Genomic DNA, 18,684 nt, shown 5'->3' on the forward strand with positions numbered 1-18,684 from the left:
AGGAAATTCAGGCTATTTTGCAAAATCAAGTGTTCCAAGGTGTTTCTTACTGGTGTCCTGGAAGTTATGTAGGATGATGCTTCAAGTAAAACACTCTCATTTGGCCGCAGTGATGTGTGCACCTCACCGACCGCTGTGCCTAGGAGAGCTTCCTTCCCCACCTTCATTCCCCATGGATAGCTTTCCAAAGGTGAATACACCATGGGCAAAAAAATCCAGATTTCATTGGATCACCATTTCCTGAAGGAAGCTGCTCTTCTGGAATTCAGCCTCACCCCCCCAAAAAAAAAAAAAAAAGTTCAGCCTCACCCCCCCAAAAAAATCTCATTTTAACCCTTACAGTGCTGGGTGTCCCAGGTCTGACCCTCTGTGCTTTGGTACTTGAAAACTTTTGTTAGTGAAGAATTTTGCTGCATTTCACTTTCCGCTCACGTCAGAGAGTGACTGCCTATCTCCCCCTTCCCCTGCAGATCTGATCGCAGATGCTATACTACTAAGGCTTCATTATTTTTACAAAAATCTACTCCAGTATGGTATGAAGTGTTATAAATAATTAAAGAAACACTAGAGTTGTCAAAATAAATGAACAAAGTACACTTTGAGATGCATGCTCTTGGCTTATTTGGGGTTTGTTCAGTTGGCAGTTGAATCTCAGAATTCAGTCCTTGGAAATACCCACCAGAAATGCAACCAGTGAGGTTCAGACATCTACCAACAAGGAACCTTTGTCTTTCCCCTAGAGCCATCTCGGAACAGGGCTGGACATCAAATGACATGACACCAAGTGCCGGTCTCCTCTTGGCCTTTCCAGGCAAAGCAAGGGCCCAAAACCATGCATCCAGAAGTTAGCAGGACCTTTTGTATGGTCTGCTTTGTGTGCTGCTAATGTTCCAAGTGAATGCCTCATTGCTCTGCACAATAAACCTTCTTCTCTTCATTCAAGGCTTTTTTCCAGAAGGTCTTCTTTGTCGCCATGACGACAAATAAATTGCTCCTTGTTCACTGAAATCTGCTAAAAAGCTCGTTATTAAGCTAATGTGCCCAGGGTGGCAACACAGAAGAGGAAGACAGTCCTGCTTCAGTAAAGGATGCTTCCTTCTTGGCTTCCCATGTGGACACCACTTCTCTGGGGTCTCTCGGTATGACTGCTCTGGGCATTGCTCTCATCTGCTTTCAGAGATGTTTCAAAAAATTGAAGACATTTCAGAGAGAGGAGGAAAAACTCTTGAGCGGGAGCCAAAGACACCGATAACTGTCTGCTCACCCTTTCCATCTGTCTCTCTGTCTACTGTTGTACTCTTTCCAAGCACTGAAACTTCCACACCAGTCTTCATCCTGGCCTCCAGCACATGGAACCCCAGACAGTGTCCCCAGTGCTGGCACCAGTGCCACCACTGTCCTACCCACCATCACCTCCAGCTCCCTCACAGCCTCCCCAAACGGTGCTGCGAAGGGGAAATGCCAATATGGGAAGAAGACATGAAATGAAGGGCATGTTGGGGAGCTGCCTGTCAGCCTGGCAGTGCCCGCTCGCGGGGGTGAGGGTCTGAGCAAGCTGTGGTGGGGGTTTCTGAGGTCTCTGGTGCCTTGCCTTGGAAAAGGGACCTGAGAGCCATAGTGCAGTTGGACGTGGTATGGGTGAACCTCATGAAAACCCCCAGGAGATGATGATGATGATGTTCTCATGGGTTGCCACCACCATTTAGCATTTCAGGTTTGGCTTGTTCCTTTACCAACCACGGTATTCTTTACTGGCTTTCTTGCTCTCCCCACAATCCAAAGTGCTAAAAGGTCCCGTGAGAGTAAATGGTGAGAGCTTTCATGTGGTTACTGTCACTAGGGAAACCACTTCCTTGTGATTCACATGTTCTGTGAGTCTCTCTTCTTTTCTCTCTGCATTCAGAAAGGTAATATTGGTGTGTGTCGGGGGGATGGGGCAGGGAACCGGCAGAGGCAGCAGGAAAATGTATTAGCATGCGATTGATTGCAGGGGTTTGGAAAAAACCTGAGTGTTGTGCCAGGGTGAGGTAGAGCTGATCACTAGGAAAGGGTAAGTATTCAAAACTAGCAAAAAAAAAAAAAATCAAACTGACTGTGTGGGACTCAATGTGACAGTCCCACAAAAAAAAAAAAAAAAAAAAAGTCCTTTTCTCCCTTTCTGGTATTACTTTCCTTTTCCTTTTGACCTGATCACAAGTGTTTGAGTCCACAATGAGCAAAATTAGAACAAACAGACTAATTGTCACCATTCTCTTCTCTTCCTAAGATCAGCCTGGTGGGAAGTGTCCTCTGCCCGCCTGGGTAAGAGGGTCGGAAGGGGTGGTTTGCCCAGCAGGTCACCCAGACACACAGGCTTGTGGCAGCCCAGCAGGACAACCGGAGCTGATGCTATCAGCTGGAATGAGAACATAACTGCCGGTGTATTGGAGGGGTAGCAGAAACTCAAGACTGGGGAACACCTCAAAACACACATGTATTTGAGGATGGGAGCCCAAGAACCAGCTTCTATAGGGGAGACCAGAAAGCCTCTGGTTCTGCTGTGTATCTCAGCCTGCAGGCTGTGGCCAGGATAAAAACCCACAGAAAATGATGCTTTCTTCAAGCACAAGCAAACATATTTATTCTTGCTTAGAGAAAAAAAAAATGCTATCCTTTCTGCTAAGAGAAAATTTTTCATGGAAATTATTTTTGGTCTAAAACCAGTTACCGATTTATGTTAGTTTTTGCCAAACTTGTCCTCTTCCAGAGGAAAATTGTGATTTAGAGGACATAAAAGAATAAAACATGGGCAAATGGAGAGGCTGCAGTCAGCCCTCAGCCCAACCATCTCATGGTATGCACCTAGCACGAGGGAAGCCACCAGATTTTTTAAAGGGTTCCCATGTAGAGCCTTGAGATGGGGATGGCTGTCCTGGAGCTTCGTTTCATCCTGTGTCGGCTCTACCTCTCGCCTCCCTTTGCCCCACCTTGCTGAAATCAGATCCGTGCTGGCTCAGTTTGCTGCCCCACAAACTGAGTTAACATTCAGGTGCCTTTTATAACCATAGAAGGTGGGTGCCTAAATCAAATGAAGATGAATATATTTGCTGTCATATAATTGTTTTCTTTAGTAATTGTACTCAGGTCTCTTTACAGCTGATCGTTAATGCTGGGCAACGATGGTTTCTGAAACATCTTATTGTTTCTGATGAATCCTATGAAAAGTGACATTCTTGATTATTTTACCACGCGGTGGATTATGCCGGGTTTTACCACTAAGCAGTATTGATAGACCTTGCACTGTCTTTTACCGTTTAGCTGCTACTAATAAATCAAAACTTGGGTTCTTCTCCACGTGCTGAATTTTTTTATCACCCACAAATACAAGACAAGAGAGCTTTGGATGCTGCAGCATCCTGACGGTGTTTTCCTGGCAGTGGCCTGCCCCAAGGAGCTGGGCAGGGGGCTCAGACCCCGGTGCTGCTCTGGGTCTCAAGGAAAGGGACACGAACAGCATCCTGGTTGTTGGAGCAAGGTGTGACCATCCGTGGTGGCAGGGGGACCTGGGCGGCTGTGCTCAGCATTCCCAAGCCTGGAGGAGGATCCTTGCTCATTCCTGAGATTTTGAGCTTTTCTGCTGGTATTTTACAGCAGAGGCATGGTCTGATCCCAAAAGGCAGATCTCAGCCTCTTCACCTGCTGGTGCTGGAGCTACGGCTGCCTGACCTGCACTGCTTCCAGCAGAAGGAGCAGAACAGCTTCAGAAGTGGCCATGACACTCCTCCTGTTTGGGAGATGATGAGCTGCATCATGTTGTGATATGTGCTCTGAGATCCCTCTTTCCCATGACACACCCACAGCCAAAGAGAAGCCAGAGGCTGGGGGATTTGAGAGGACGGGGGGTACAACGTGCCCCATCCCAGAGGACAGGGATGCCCTCCCTCCATGGACCCTCCCATGCTGGATGCTGGGATGCCAGGGCACAGGACACCACGGGCAACTGGGGGGGGACGGCACAGCCCCAGTGGTAAATCACCCCGCTGCCAAAAAGCTCAGTCCCCAGCCCAGAGCCGAGCTGGGAGCAGGATCCGCAGGCTCGAGGGCGCTCCGCAATGCCGGCTCCCAGAAACCCCCAGTGTCCCCGGAGATGGACGGAGGCTGTGCCTCACGGGCGACCATCCCATGAGATGGGGGTGAGCTGGTGCCTGCTGTTCACAAAGCCCAGGGCCTCCAGCAGCAGGTAAGTGATCAAAGAGGGGAAGCGAGAAGCAGCACACACGCACGCCTCTCCATCCCTCCCAGCCTAATTGAGCTAATTAATTTAGCAAAGACCCAGTGCACCGTAATTTGCCTAATTCAGTAAGAAAATATGCAGCAGCAGAAAGTCCTGCGAACAAGGATCATCTTCCAGTGGGGCTGGTCCTGCCAAGGGCTGAGCACCCTCCTGTACCTGCAAAAACCCTTGTGGGTCCCATCAGAGCCATCAGCTCCCGTCGCAGGCTCAGCACCACACTGTGTCTAGCCCCTGAGGAGCTACAGACGAAAAAAGAAAAAAAAATAAAAAGAGAGAAAAAACCATTCCTCACTGCAGAGGCTGCAATTTCTAACCTGAACGAAGTCACTTGAAACGGAGCCTCTGATTGTTGAGAGCAGTTAAACCCTCGTCTGCTGGCGCTTGTTTATTCTCCCAGCGTTGGGGTCCCTTTCCTGCTGTGATCAGCAAGCTCCCAGCGTAAGGGGCTTTGCCCAGATTCCCCTCTTCCACAGGCTGCTTCCCTGCCTTCCTTGCTTTTTTTCTCTTTCTCTCTTAATGTAAACGTTTGTGTGCTCATCAAAGAAGTGTATCTGGATATGGATAAAGATGTGGAAACCGCCGTAACAGGAGGCTGAAGTTAACAGGCTGGTTAGAAACCATTAAACCCCTTCTGCAGCTGGCACCGGTGCAGCAAAACAAGAGGGACTTCTATGCTGAAATGGAATGCAAAATAAAAATTACATCTAGCTGAGGTCATTTCTTGCATGATGTATCTTGGGAAAAGAGGGGTTTCTTTTCTTTCCCTGAGATATTCAGAAATTCAAAATAAAAGCTTTTAATTTAGGTGAGCATCAAGGCAGAGCAGCACAGGCAGGAGCCGAGACCGGTGTTAATTTTGCCTTGATTTTTTATCTCCCTATCTGGCAGTCTTTAGGAAAAAAATATCTTGACATTTTTGTTTCCTTCTTTGCTTGTCTTCTCAATATGTCAAGAAAGCGACAAGATTATAACACAATCCCTGCTTGCAGCAAAAAGCGTGTATTTGCCATCCAAACAGGCTGAGTTTTCCCTTTTAATATAAACTCTCCCTATAGATAGTTATTATTTATTATTGCTACAGACATAGCAAGAAATATCAATTTTAATCAGCTTGTTTATGAGTATCTTTACATTTCCAAATTGCCCAGGAGCTCTCTCGCTAAATACCCCTTTCCTTTTCAGGTACGATAATTTCTAGGACAAAATGTCAGAAAGCCCAACACATCCCTTCAATTACTGTTGTAGAGATTTTCTCTGAGCTACTGGACAATAAGTAGCTTTCAGGGAAGCATTAAGTAGATTTGCCCTCAAGGGTTTGCATTTCAGTGGAGTGACAGTTATTTTTGTAAATACAAAAAAAAAAAAAAAAAAAAAAAAAAAGGGAAAAGGAAAGGAAAGAAAAGAAAGAAAAAACCATACATACTGCCTTCCCCCAGCCCCAATAAAACAGACAGACATGGGCTAGACAACTGCTTATTATCTGAGAACCTTGAATCAGATAGGAAAACCAGAGTTTCTAATGTCTTCAAATGTCACTGCATTATGATTTATACCAGAACACAGTGTACCATGCTTCATTATAGAGGAAAAAAAAATATTTAAAAAAAAAGAATTACAGAGCTAATGTCTTCCCCCTTTTTTTCAGACTGCTTCGGTACGAGTCTGAGGATCTAAAATACATCATTAGTTGTTTTTAAGCTTGTCTCTAATGATGAAAAAAATAATGGGGCATGAAACCCAGACTTAACAAAACAAAAATACAAAACACAGCATTTTACAGACTTTACGTAAACATAATGTGACAATGCACTTCCTTTCATTCTCTGCTATGACAGTTAATTCCAGACCAGGAAAACTGTCAAAAATGTTTAGTTCTGCTTGGGTTGAGTTAATTACAGGCCCTGGGGCTGTGTTGACTTTCTCCTGCTAATGGCACTGTGCTACAGGTAAAAATCCATTTGCAAGAATGTTTTCAGAGCTACAGATCTAATTTACTGAATATCAAATATTTATGCCATTGCAATTAAAGTGACAACGTTCCAACCCTCTTCACCATGCAAGCTCGGGCTTTTTAATAGAATTTATTATACAGTAAACATTTGGTAAAAAGTTTTTCTCGAGCTTATAATGTAAAAGCTTTGAATATTTTATTGATTTTATTTCTTTTGCACTCAATCCCTATCAACACTGGAACATTATGAACTTCTGCAGCACATAAAAGTCCATTTTTTACTGTCAGATCCTTAGAAGCTCACATGTAAAGGCTGGGGCCGGAGGACGGAGGCTTCATTACCGCTGCAGCTTCCACCGTCACGCGGGGAGGAAGAGGAGGAACAGCGCTGAGGAGGGATGAAGTGCCAGGACAAATCTGCCAAGGCAGGAGCACAAGGGAAATAATTTTTCCTCGTTAGATAAATAGGCGAGTGGATTATTCCCAATTTACATCGGGATCAGGAGGACCCGCGGGGGGATGCCCAAGGCACCCATGTCACAGGGCGCTGGTGGATGGACCTCTGCTTCCCGCAGGAGCGGTGGAGGCTTTAACGAGCACCTGGGAATCCGGGAGGCTAACGAGGCTCTCGGTGACGTAGGTGGCAGTGGAGGGTGTCCAGGGGAGGGGTTTGCTCGCTCCTTGCTGTTCTGTTTCGCATTTTTGACAGCAGAGATCAGGTTGCAAATTCTGCACTAGGGGCACTTTGTACAACTCCATCCAGCCGCCCCCATTCCTACCGGGAGAGTATTTGCCCGTTACTTGGCTCAGGTTACCACAAACCTGGTAGGTAACTTTTTTTTTTTTTTTTTTTTTTTTTTTTTTTTTTTTTTTTTTTTTTTTTGTTACGTGAAGGATTTGGCAAACCTGCTCAGGCTTATTTGCTTTCACTGTAGATATTTTTCAGTTGCAGAGAGAAAAACAACAACAACAAAAAATCGGTTCTGAGCACCCGTTTTAAAAAGCTGCCTTTGGTTAAAATCCTAAATACTTTCTGCATAGGAAAAGGCCGTGCAAAAGGCCAGGAAACGGTGTGAGAGGCCACCAAAAGTTGCTCCTTCTGCTTTCGGAACAGCCGATGGCTGTAGTGTTCACACCAGCCCTGGTGGGTGGCCTGCGGCCATAGATTAGGGACGTTATAGGGATGCTTCAGTGATGTTATAGGGACGTTATAGGGGTGTTTTAGGGACATTGCAGGGATGTTATAGGGATGCTATAGGGATGTTATAGGGACATTACAGGGATGTTATAGGGACATTATAGGGATGTTACAGGGATGTAATAGGGATGTTAGCAACAACGCCCTGTCTTGTTCACCCATTCAGCAACTTGTTGCCCATGAACTGGTGCCAGCCCCTTCTGACCCCATTGACACCACCACCCTCCACCACCTCCTCGGGGCACTCAGCTCCAAAAGTCTGAGGTGGAAAGCAGTGCTTTCTCCAAGTTGTTTTTAAACCAATCTCCCACCAGCTTTACTGAATTCCTCTCCAGCTGCCCTGCAGCTTCTTGCTCTCTGCACTGCTCCCTTGTCCTTTCACCTCGTCTTTATGTAGTTCTCTTCTTGAAGCCCAACATCGACACCGCTGGGCAACTCAGCTTGCCGCGTGTGCCAACGTGCCAAGCCCGACTGAGCAGTGGGGATGTCCCACCACCACCTTCTGAATCAAGGCTAAATCAGGCCAGCATTGCTCCTCACAGGTTGTGATGTTGGTCACTCTAGGACGCATCTTCTGTCACGTCCAAAAGTACAATCTCTTCATCTGGGCCCAATGAGGTGCCTACCCAGCTTCTGTGTGGGCAGCTGACATTTCCCACCGTCACTACCTGGCCTAAATTGCAGCTTTGCTCATTCCACTCAACGTTTCCTTGTCACTGTTATCAGGGTAGTACCGTCCTGTGGCACATTTTAGACCTTGGGTTTTCCCCCCACAGGGATTCGCTAGGGCTTCTCTTTCCACCAAGTATTCTAATGCTTTTCTTCCTTGTATTAGCACGTGCCCTGCCACCCTCCCACCGCCCCGCTCTGTTGTTCCCCTAATGCTGGTACCACAGCAACACTGCGTTTCTTGGATGATCCTCCCTGCACCAGGGCTCCCCATGCCCACTGAGTTGGGACTGGGGATGACACCCAGCAGCTGAGGTCCATGTTTTAACTGTAGATCTCTCATGTTCACAGAGGAGCTTGTGGAAGTTCTGCTATGGCTCTGGTGCTCTGTGCTAAGGCTGCCAGACAGCTGGATCCCTGGTCGCTTCATTTGCCACCTTCATTTATTTGAATTGCGATGCTCATGCCCTGCTGGTCCTTCTGGAGGTGCATTGAGCCACATCCTACAAGCTGAACAGCTCAGCTGAATCAGATGCTCTTTGTCACCTGTCAGGTCTCCCAAGTCCTTAGCCTACATATGTCCCTAGGACCACCTGGACCATGGTAACTGTCACCCTGGCTCTGCCATGACCAAGGTGGAGACCATCCCTCCTGTCCTGGATCCTTAGCTCCCACCTCCACCAAATCTCTCCCCTGTGCATCATCATCTCACCTTCACGCTGAGCCTCCTGCCTGTCCCCTCTGACCTCAGCTGTGGCATTGCAGTGTCACTGCAGGATGCCACTGTGGTGGTCCTGGAAATCAGCCCCTGCCAAGGAGCCTGCATTTGAACTCCGGGATGACCCGGCGGTCCTGGAAATCAGCCCCTGCTGAGGAGCCTGCATTTGAACTCCGGGATGACCTTCTTATTCTTGCCTACGTCACTGCTACCAACATGGACCACAACTACCAGCTGTCCCCAGGACCATGCCAGTAATTTATCTGCATCTCTCCTGAGGTCTGCTGTCTTGGTACCCAGCAAATACTCCCAGAGTCCCGTCTGGTACCACAGCCCAGCACTTTGTGTCTAATAATTGCACTTCCCAGCGCCACCACTTGTCTCTCCTTGTCTTTCACCATCCTCTCTGCTGTGGGAGCATCCCTTGGTGCAAGAAGACCTTGGAGGGCAACCCCTATCTTCCTGACATCCTCCCTTGCCAACAGATTTTGTCCTTCTCCAGCCCTTACACCTTTCCCAGCAGTACACGGGCTGCCCCAGGGGAGGCAGGACTGTGGTGTGACATCCCTGCAGATGTTGTGCAGGAGCTGCTGCTGCCCTGGGCCATCCCGTTACACCTCTTTTACAGTAGGAGAAAACAAGTGCAGGAGAGAGGGAGGTCACCAGACATGCTGTACTCTGTGCAATCATTTGGGTAGTCCCCACTCCTGGGGAACACCTACCTGCCTCTTGGGCTTATGCTAACTTCATGTCTCTTTAAAGGAGGGATTAAAATCACTCTTATGCAAGTTTGCTCTCATTAAACAAGTTAGTAATAGGCAAGAAATACCCAGCAGCAAAAGAGCAGCCTGCAGCCCCCTGCCCTGCAGCCCTTTGAGCTCAAGTCCTGCTGTGACCTGGTTCTCAGCTGCCTTTTGTCCCGGGTCCAGGCAAGTTCTGCCCCTCGGTGGGAGCACAGGATGGCTTTCAGGTTCAGAAACAGGACAGCAGGAAAGTCAAGCGGGTGGGAAAACTCTCGTGTGCTGGGTGGAGAAAGGAGAAGAGAGAAGGAAAGCGGTAACGCAGTGTGGAATTGCAGGGGCTCCAGCGAGGGGCTGGGACGTGCCCTCTCCATCTCCAGCAGCAGGAGCAGGAGGGCTGCCTAGAGCTGAGCTCAGAGCTGTCTCGTGGACAGGGCTGGTCGATGAGGAAGGTCACTGCCATCTTGATGCTAAGGCTGCGGCAGGAATGGTCAACCTGAAAAGTCAGGATTTAGGCAAGGATCTCCAACCATGAGAGGAGAGGAGGAGACCAGTTAGGATGCACCCCAGCGTGGGATGATTCGTACACTCACTGCCTCCAGTCAGTCTCTGTGCTGTGGCAGCAGATGGGATGGAGGGGGCACAGCACATGGGGGGACAGCAGTGACACAGACAGCTGTACAGCCCAGCCGAGTTCTCACAGTACAAGTGACACCATACAAGCTCCCGTCACATCTCCAGCTTCAGCTTGCCTGGCCATGGGCAAGGTCCCTGTGGGGTGAAGGATGCTCAGCACGCACTTGGGTCTAGCCAGGGGCCGTGGCCGTGCTCCTGACAGCACCGGGCTCTGGAGTGCCCACCGCGATGATGACTGTGCTCCACGAGTGCTTCCAGGCACTTGACCTTCAGCCTCCTGCCCCTCTGCATGCCCGAGACAGGCGCTAATCACTTCAAACCCCAACTGCTGTCATGTCTTATTGCTCAAACACCAGCCCTGCCAGCTGCACATTTACATCCTCAGCATTGACTCAGCTAATGTATCTGTCATTTAAGCGCTAGGGATCTGCCAGAAATAATACCTGATGCAGCAGCTATCGAGGGTCAGAGTCTTGTGGCTTTTGTTTGCACGGAGTGGTCCCTGGTTGTCCCAAGTAGGGCTTGTGGGAGATCCCAACCATGGACATTTGGAGGACGCAGGTGAGCAGCTCCGTGGTGTGAGATGGTCCAGAGCCCCTGCAGTCCTCCTGGAAAAGGGCAAGAAGTGAACCCAAGAAGATGTGGAATGAGTTCTGCTTGGAGGGGCTGTCATGGGGTCAGGGTCAAGAGGAGTGTGACAGGACCCCTGGGAAGGGGACATGAGCAGAGCTGGCAGGAGCAGAAGCAGAAACCCTGCTGTGCAATGTCTGAGGGTGGAAACATGCTCTGAACTAAAGCGTCTGACGGTGGTTTGGTAGTTGGCTGTTCAAAGCTGCTGTAGAAGCTGCTTCAGACACAGGGTGCTCAGGCATAATGCTCAACAGGTATTTGTGCTCTACATCCCATCACGCCTCCTCTCCCACCATAGCGTCTTCAACAAAAGCCTCTTCCAGCCTGGACACTGGTAGGTAGGTAACTTGGCTAGGTCAGAACATTTCTGTCCCTAATGCTCCCATCAGGTAGTCACAGGATGGTTCTAACCCCAGGGTATGTCTCCCGGGGCTTTGCAGATGGCAGACAAACCAAACCTACCTGGCTCTAATCTCTTGCTTCCAGCTGTTCCCATGACAAGGAAACATCGTTGGGAGGCTGATAAACTACCTGGAATGGGTCATTGCTTTGCAGGTGGAGCAGAGGAAATAGCCTTTGCTCCTCAAGGCAAGCACTGGTGTAGAAATCATGAGTCTCACCCATGATGCTTTTCTGCATGTTAAAGATAACCACAGGAAAGTGTGCCCAGAGTTGAGATGGGGAGGGAGATGTCCATTTCCCACCTGATCATGGGTTTGGGTGGAGGAGAGGATGAAGCTCCTCTGCTCGCAACACATGATCTGCAAGGGAGGGACTCCCTGCCCTTGCACCTGCTGGAGCAATGAGTGATTCCAGCAAGTTTCCAAGATTTCTGGGCTTTAGTCCCAGCTTGGTGGTTCCCAGAACTGTCCTTCTGCTTGGGGAGAAAAGCTTGATATGGACCTCTTTGATATGGAGATACCAAGGCCCTAAAAGAAGAACTCATGGATATGAACTCTCCCACCCCTCAGTGCATGAGCCTGCAATTTTTCATGGCCAGTGGAGTGGTGACAGTGCGTAATTGTGGCTCATGCCATGTCTTTCAAGGCCACTGTGCCTGACAGCATGTGGGACTTGGCCAGGCAGTGCAGCAGCCCTTCTTTGGGAGATAACTGCAGTCCTGACACTGAGGAAATGGTGCTTGAAGAGCCACCACTCTAGCCTGCCCTCCTTCAGCTTGGTTCACGCTCAGCTCCCAGGGCACAGCACAGCCATGAGGTCAGAAATGAAGGATGGCAACAGCCCCACTCACTGCTTGTGCTGGAGCCAATGCAGGGAGGACCCACATTCATCTTCTAATGGAAAGAGAACCAGCAACACTAACGGTGGAGGTCACATCCCCTCTGAAGAGCTAAGGAGTCTAAACCCAAACGTGCCCTGCAGCTGAGACCCCATCCTTTCAAGCTGTCTTATCTCTGGACTGCCTCAGTATATTCTGAAGGTCAAAATCACATGCTGATGGGACAAAGGAAGACTTCAGAGAGTAAATGTGGAGCTGCCATGGACACACAGCCATCCTCTGGAGCACAGATCAGAGCTTCTTTGAGAAGCTGCCCTACCCTGCATCAGTGCCTGGTCCCTGTGCTGCCAGGCTGGTGCCTGGAGACTCCTCCTAAGCTGCCGTGGTGGGAAGAGCTCATGTTCTGCCTTTGTTGCTGGCTTGTTTTCATGAAAGTTTAATGCCTCTTCTTTCTCTCCCTGGAAGGGAGCTGGCTCCCATGTCCCTGCACAGAACAAAAGCCAGGCTGCACGGCCGGTGAGGATGGAGCCAGTCCTGCCTTCTGCAGCCCTGCTTCTCCCTGCCTGGGACTGAGCAGCACAGTGGAGATAAGAGAAAAGATCTTTGGCTGAACCCTCCCCGCAGGTGAGGTGTGTGTGTAACAAGGAGGCACAGCACTGCTACCCAAATAACCAGGGCCAGGGCTCCGGGGAGCTTGTCCAAGGTCTTACTGCACTTTAGGAAGCAGGCAGACTTAATGAAATCTTTCATTCGTCAGTAAATGCCACTGGGTGAAGTGTAATTAATGGATTTACTGGAGCTGGATGTATCCCAAACTGAAATATAAGCACTCGGGGAGCCGGCTGGGAGCAGTGTCCTCTACTCCGCTTAATTATAAGGTCACTGCCAGAGCGGTGGGAGCTTCGCTCAGTCTCCGACTCCAGAGAAATCTTGCCAGCTCTGAAATTTCCTCCAGCAAAGCAGTGGCTTTTCATGGCAAGAGAGCAGAGTGTGAGCGGTGCGGGCAGGTCCCGAGCAGTGAGACGGTGCAGGGCTGCAGGCAGAGCCGGACGGGCCAGCAAAGCCCAGGGATGAGGTTTCACAGCCATCGGTGCTGGGCAGGGCTCCGGAGCAAGCAGCGTGTCCGGGAGGTGGAGTCACCCCAGTCTGGCAGCAGTGACCCTGGCATGATCCCTGCTCTGGGCACAAGTGGAGATGTCTGGACTTGGTGTCAAATTTTCTCCACATCTGCAAGGTTGTGTTCTGGTCTCCCTATGGATCTGCTGGTCTCACGGGTCCTCTGACCTGCAGGTGGTGGGATGATGGAAGGGCATCACTAACAGCTCTGAGCTGGCTTCCCAGGCTTAGGCGAGGTGGCATCTCATTTTCTGCATGCCTTCAGCAGCCTTTTGCTCTCAGCAGGAGTTGGAGCCCCAGTGGCACTGTCTCTCCTCTCCTCCCCACCCACTCCAGCTCCCCGGGCACAAAGTGGTGAATATTAACACGAGGGTCTATTCCTCCCTGGTAGAAGGAATCTGGCTTGGCTAGCATGAGGCTGGTCTCATGGACACTTCTGGCTTCCTCAAATCACCCTGTAACCAAATACCTTTCTGCTTCTGTCCTGAAGAGATGAGGGAGGAGATCAGACCCTTGTAGCTGAAGGCAAGCAGCTTCATACGTGAAAACAAATCCACCCCCAATGGGGAGCTCATGCACAGACAGGCAAAGCTGCTCTTCTCAAGAGTATCTGTTAAATTAAATGTCCTTGCATTCAGGATGTCCAGCAGAAGACCTCACCCTGATTTTTCAGGCTCAGCGAGCACTTACATCTCACTCCTCTTCCTGGAGGTATTTGAGGACCTCAGCTGGATGGGTGCACAACACCTGGTCTGCAGGGAGTGGAGGGACAGTGCAAACGCCTTGTGTTCACCAGCCAGCACAGAAGGACCTGCTCAACCCTGCCTGTAGAGGGAGATCGCAGCTCCCGACGATACCCACCTTTTCCATCAGGCTTTCCAAAGGGAGAGCTGGCTTTCCAGCACCTGCAACTCTCAAGCAGCAAGTTGCTGTTGCTGAATCTTTTCATTGCATGGCTTAATTCCATGTTAACCCTCCACCTTGCCACCAGAGCCTCCAGTCATTTAAAGGGCAGCCTTGGAGCACAGCGAGCCCTTCTCCTGGGAAGGCCATCTTCCTTGGGTGGCCTCATGTCTCCATCTGGAGAACTTATTCAGCCAGGACATCTCTAACGCTCATTTGGCTCCAGCAGAGATGGATGTCCACTTTTATTCTACTATGAAAATAACAAATAATGGCCAGAAGATGTCTGGCAATGGAGAAGAGACAAAGATAGACACAGGCATAAGTCTCCCGTAACCTGCTACATCCCCAGATGAGGACGTGTATTCTCTGCAGCATGTTTCAAAAAACCCAAAGCCCATTATGAGGAACAATCAGCAGCAGATTTTAATAGAAGCATTTTGTGCTCAGCTGTCACCATCTGTGTTTCTCCATTAGAAATGCAGAATGAAGGAGCTCCACAATTACAGCTGTGAGGGTCTGGGAGGCCCAGCACATCCCTGCACGCAGCCATCCCTCCTCTCCTCCTTGGGAAAGCCTGTCCCTCCAGCACGGCCAGATGCTGCTGGGGCCAGTGCTTGGGCAGACCCCGCACCCATCCCATGCACGGGAAGGGTGCTCCCAGGCATGGGGCATCATCCTGCACCCCTCTTCTCTCCTGGCCAGAGATGTGGGCTGCCAGGACCTCCAGCAGGCTGTGGGGACCCCAGTGCTGGGGTGCAGGGGGACCCCAGCCCCAGACTGCCACCCCACAAAGCCACCAGCAGGAACAATGCATGTTGGCATGAGACACTTTCAAGGAGATGTAGGGGTGCTCCCTGTGTGCCCCAGACCTCGGAGGGTTCCTGTGCACACCCACACGGGCTGATGAAGCCACAGAGCAGGAATTGAGGCTGCTGGGAGGAAGCTGTGCCTTCACAATGGTCCGAGCCAAGAGCCAGCCCACAGCACTGCCGCGGTGCCAGCAGCAGCCCTGCACCAGGGGGGTCTGTGGGGCACCCTGAGGGCTCAGTGCTCCTGTGTGTAGACACTGGTGGGCACTGGGACCTGCAGCATGCTCCTGCAGAAAGGGATGGGCTGCGTGGGGCTGTGTGACCTCAGTGCAGGGACACTCCGGAGTGGGAGACTTCAGCTGGGGAGAGAGGAGAGGGGTGCTTGGGGTGCCCAGATCGGGGGACAGGACCAGCAGGCAAGTTGAACCCCAGAACAGCCCCAAAGCATGTCCAAAGGAGGAAAGAAGTGTCTGTGGATCAGGCCACGAAGGGGCTGCTGTGCCCATGGGGAGCCAGGGAGGGGCTGGGCGAGGAGAGGGGCTGAGCTGGAGGAACCTGACAGGATGTGGGAACCCGCGAGCTGGCAGGATAATTACTTTTTTAATCAAGTCTTTTCAAAACATCTAATTTTATTACTTTATTCTTCCATTTCAATAGCAGAACGATTAAGATGGAATCTTAAAGGAATTCTTCACAACAGTAATAATGTCTCTTATCGCACGAGGCAGTCTCTGTCTGCTCCGTCCTGCAAATTCTCAGTATTTGAATATTAAATATATTCAATATATCAAAAAACTCCATTTCATTCCAGAAAAATAATAAAGAAAAAAAAACCCTACATATAACATAAATTTTCTCTTCTTCCTGTTGAAATAACACTCGACTCTGTTCCCTTCCAAACTGCCTTCTGAGAGTGGGAGCTGGGGCAGTGGGGACTGGATGAGAAAACTCCAGCAGCCACCAGGCCAGGCACTAGCTCAAAGTTTTCCAAAGCTCTGATGCTACAGATCCCACCCAAGATGTGCTGCTTGCTTTGGAGGAGGTATAGGCTGGGCTGGTGACTCCCATCATGGTGGATTAGAGAAAGCATCTCCAGCAGATTGGGAGGCTGGTGCAGCGAGCAGGATGCCAGCCCTGTCCCCAGCATGCTGTTGGGATGCAGGGAGGAGGTCAGCCCTGTCCCCAGCATGGTGCTGGGATGCAGGGAGAAGGATGCCAGCCCTGTCCCCAGCATGGTGCTGGGATGCAGGGAGAAGGATGCCAGCCCTGTCCCCAGCACAGCATTGGGACCCCAGCTGGGCTGCCACTGGCCCCGACCACAGTGCTCCAGCCCATTTCAGCAATGTCCAGGTCAGTGCTTGTTTAGGTCACAAGAAGAGACATTGTCATCTAAATTCAGGGGTCATCAGAGCGCTCTCGAATAACACAGGCTACGTTTGCATCCTTGTTCTCCTCCAGGATGGTAAACGGTGAAAGGAAAACTGGACAGCAGAGGAGAGTGACAGTCACGGGGAAGGAGGAATGTGTTTGCTGTGTGATTTCGAGTTGTTTATGACAGCTCAGTGCTAAGCTTACCTTTCAGAGCCCAGGCTGCTGGGCATGCAGAATAAATGGAAGGGAAAAGGAAAACCCCGAAAGCACTGTTTTGAAAAAGTGCACACGGAAATAAGATAAAAAGTTGGAAATAAACACAGATGACCCTGAGCTACTATCTCATTCCAAAAGCATGCATGTAATTTCCTAGCTTGTTTTGCTTTGCTTTTGCTTTGCTTTTTAAAGGAAAGAGGGAAAAACAAATTCTACTGTGTCAAACATCCTTTGGATGATTTCCCTTCCTGCCCTGATTCTGTCTGGATCTGCTGCAGAGGCTTCTGTGGAACAGTCCCTGGGACAAAGCCCACATCTCCATTGCCTGGTGCCTGCGAGCACCATGCACAGCTCCGCAAAAGCAGGTGGGAAATGCTCCATGAGAGGTGCCAGGAAGCCGGGCGCTGCTCTCCTGGGCACCCATCCTGCAGGCCAGGGCTGTTCCTGGTACCTGCCGCTGGAAGGATGCCCCCAGGAGCCACATCTGGCACCAGCATCCCACGGGAGCAAGGAGCAGCCCAGGGCACCCTCACCACCTCAGAGAACTGACGCCAGGGGTCTGATGGACAGTTCCATCCCGAGCCTCGATGAAGAGCGAGGGGAAGCAGCAGCTCAGTGACCCATAGCGATTTCGACACCTGGCCCCTGTGGTTTCACACCTTTGCTGAGTCACCCATTGCCCCCGAGAGCTGCTGGGGCCACTGGCCTGGGGAATGTCCCTGCATCTGCCATCGGCAGCACCCACCCAGGGCACTGCTAGTTTCAGGGCTGGAAACTAAATGTCAGGGACTTTTCCAAAGCATGGGTATATCCAGCTATTCCTAAATAACCAGGGTGAAGTACCTAAGGGCCTTGAAGGGTGAAGGGTAACTCGGGTGTTGGACTGCAGGAGCAATCCTCAATCCTCAGCACAGTTGGGTTTTATTCTTGTCATCTTCCATAGGCGGGTTAACCTCGAGGAACTGGCAAAGCTTTGCTGTGCCTCAGTTTCCCCATCAGCAGGATGGCACTCTTCAATAATCCCTTGGGTGCCACTTCCCTGGACTGTCTGCAAAACCAGCTGAGGGGGTTCTGGAGTGCACCTCTGGTCTGTGGATGGCCATTTGCCATCAGTCTCCAAAGCTCCCCCCCATGCCCAGCATGAACTGTTGAGACATGATGATCTGTAAGAAACACCCGCCTTTCAGCAGCTAACCCAACAAGCTGTCAACAATGTCATTTAGTTTTTAAGGTGAGCCCTGAATTTGGATCAGCTATCTAACAACACAATTCTCTATTCTGAAATGGTTTCCCCTCTGCATCGATACTCCCGTAAGATGAGTAATTTTAAATTGATGTCTGTCTCTAATAGACTTTCCTCCAGCTCCCCTTACACTAGCTGCCCGAGCTGCTAGTTAGAGATTAAAATCTACTCGAGCCTGCCCAGCAGCAGTTCATCAATGACAGTTGTTTCATTAGTTGATGCAAACCCACTTAAAATACATCCTAATTAAACCAGAAACTGAAATCATATATTTTGGGAACACTCCCATGCTGGTGGCACGCTCTGCTCCGCGCTTTGCTTCCAGACCTGTGATTACTCAGTCCCCGCCTTGTCGCTGGAGATGCGGCATCAGACGACACTAAATAAATAGTGCTTTCATTAAAGTCTTTGGCAACCCTGCAGCAGATTGAATTAGTTGTTCCTTGAGGTTCCCTGCACATGCGAATGAGAGGGGAAAAGAGAGAAAAAGCCACGACCTGCTCCAGCGCCACGGGGCAGCAAAACTGGAGCCGGGATCTGTCCTGTCCTCTCCCAGCTGGGCGCAGACTGGGGCTGGGGTGTCCGCAAAAGGGATTGAAAGGAGTTGGGGTCCCCGGGGAGCTGCCGGGGGTGGTGGGTGCTGCCGGGTGGGCGCAGGGTGCTGGCTCCTTCTCCTGGGAGGGGTTGGCACAACTCAGGGACTCACTGCCTGAAGCCAAGCATGTTTTTACAAAAATAAATTGTGTTGTTTCTATTTAAAAAAATGCAGGCTTGGGGCTAAAAAAAAGTAGGAACACAAAAAATAAAACCTCCAGGAGGAAAACCTTTCCAAAGCCAGCTACAATGCCCTTTGCAATAAAATGTTTCCAGTTTTGCCATTCAGATTTCTTCCCCTGGTTTCTCATTTTGCCTCTGGGGGTGACATGAGGTTCACATACAGAGCGAGTTTTGTCCCTCTGCCGGCCAAG

The sequence above is a fragment of the Pterocles gutturalis genome, unplaced genomic scaffold (assembly GCF_000699245.1).
Source record: "Pterocles gutturalis isolate BGI_N339 unplaced genomic scaffold, ASM69924v1 scaffold11021, whole genome shotgun sequence".
Taxonomy (NCBI): Eukaryota; Metazoa; Chordata; class Aves; order Pterocliformes; family Pteroclidae; genus Pterocles; species Pterocles gutturalis.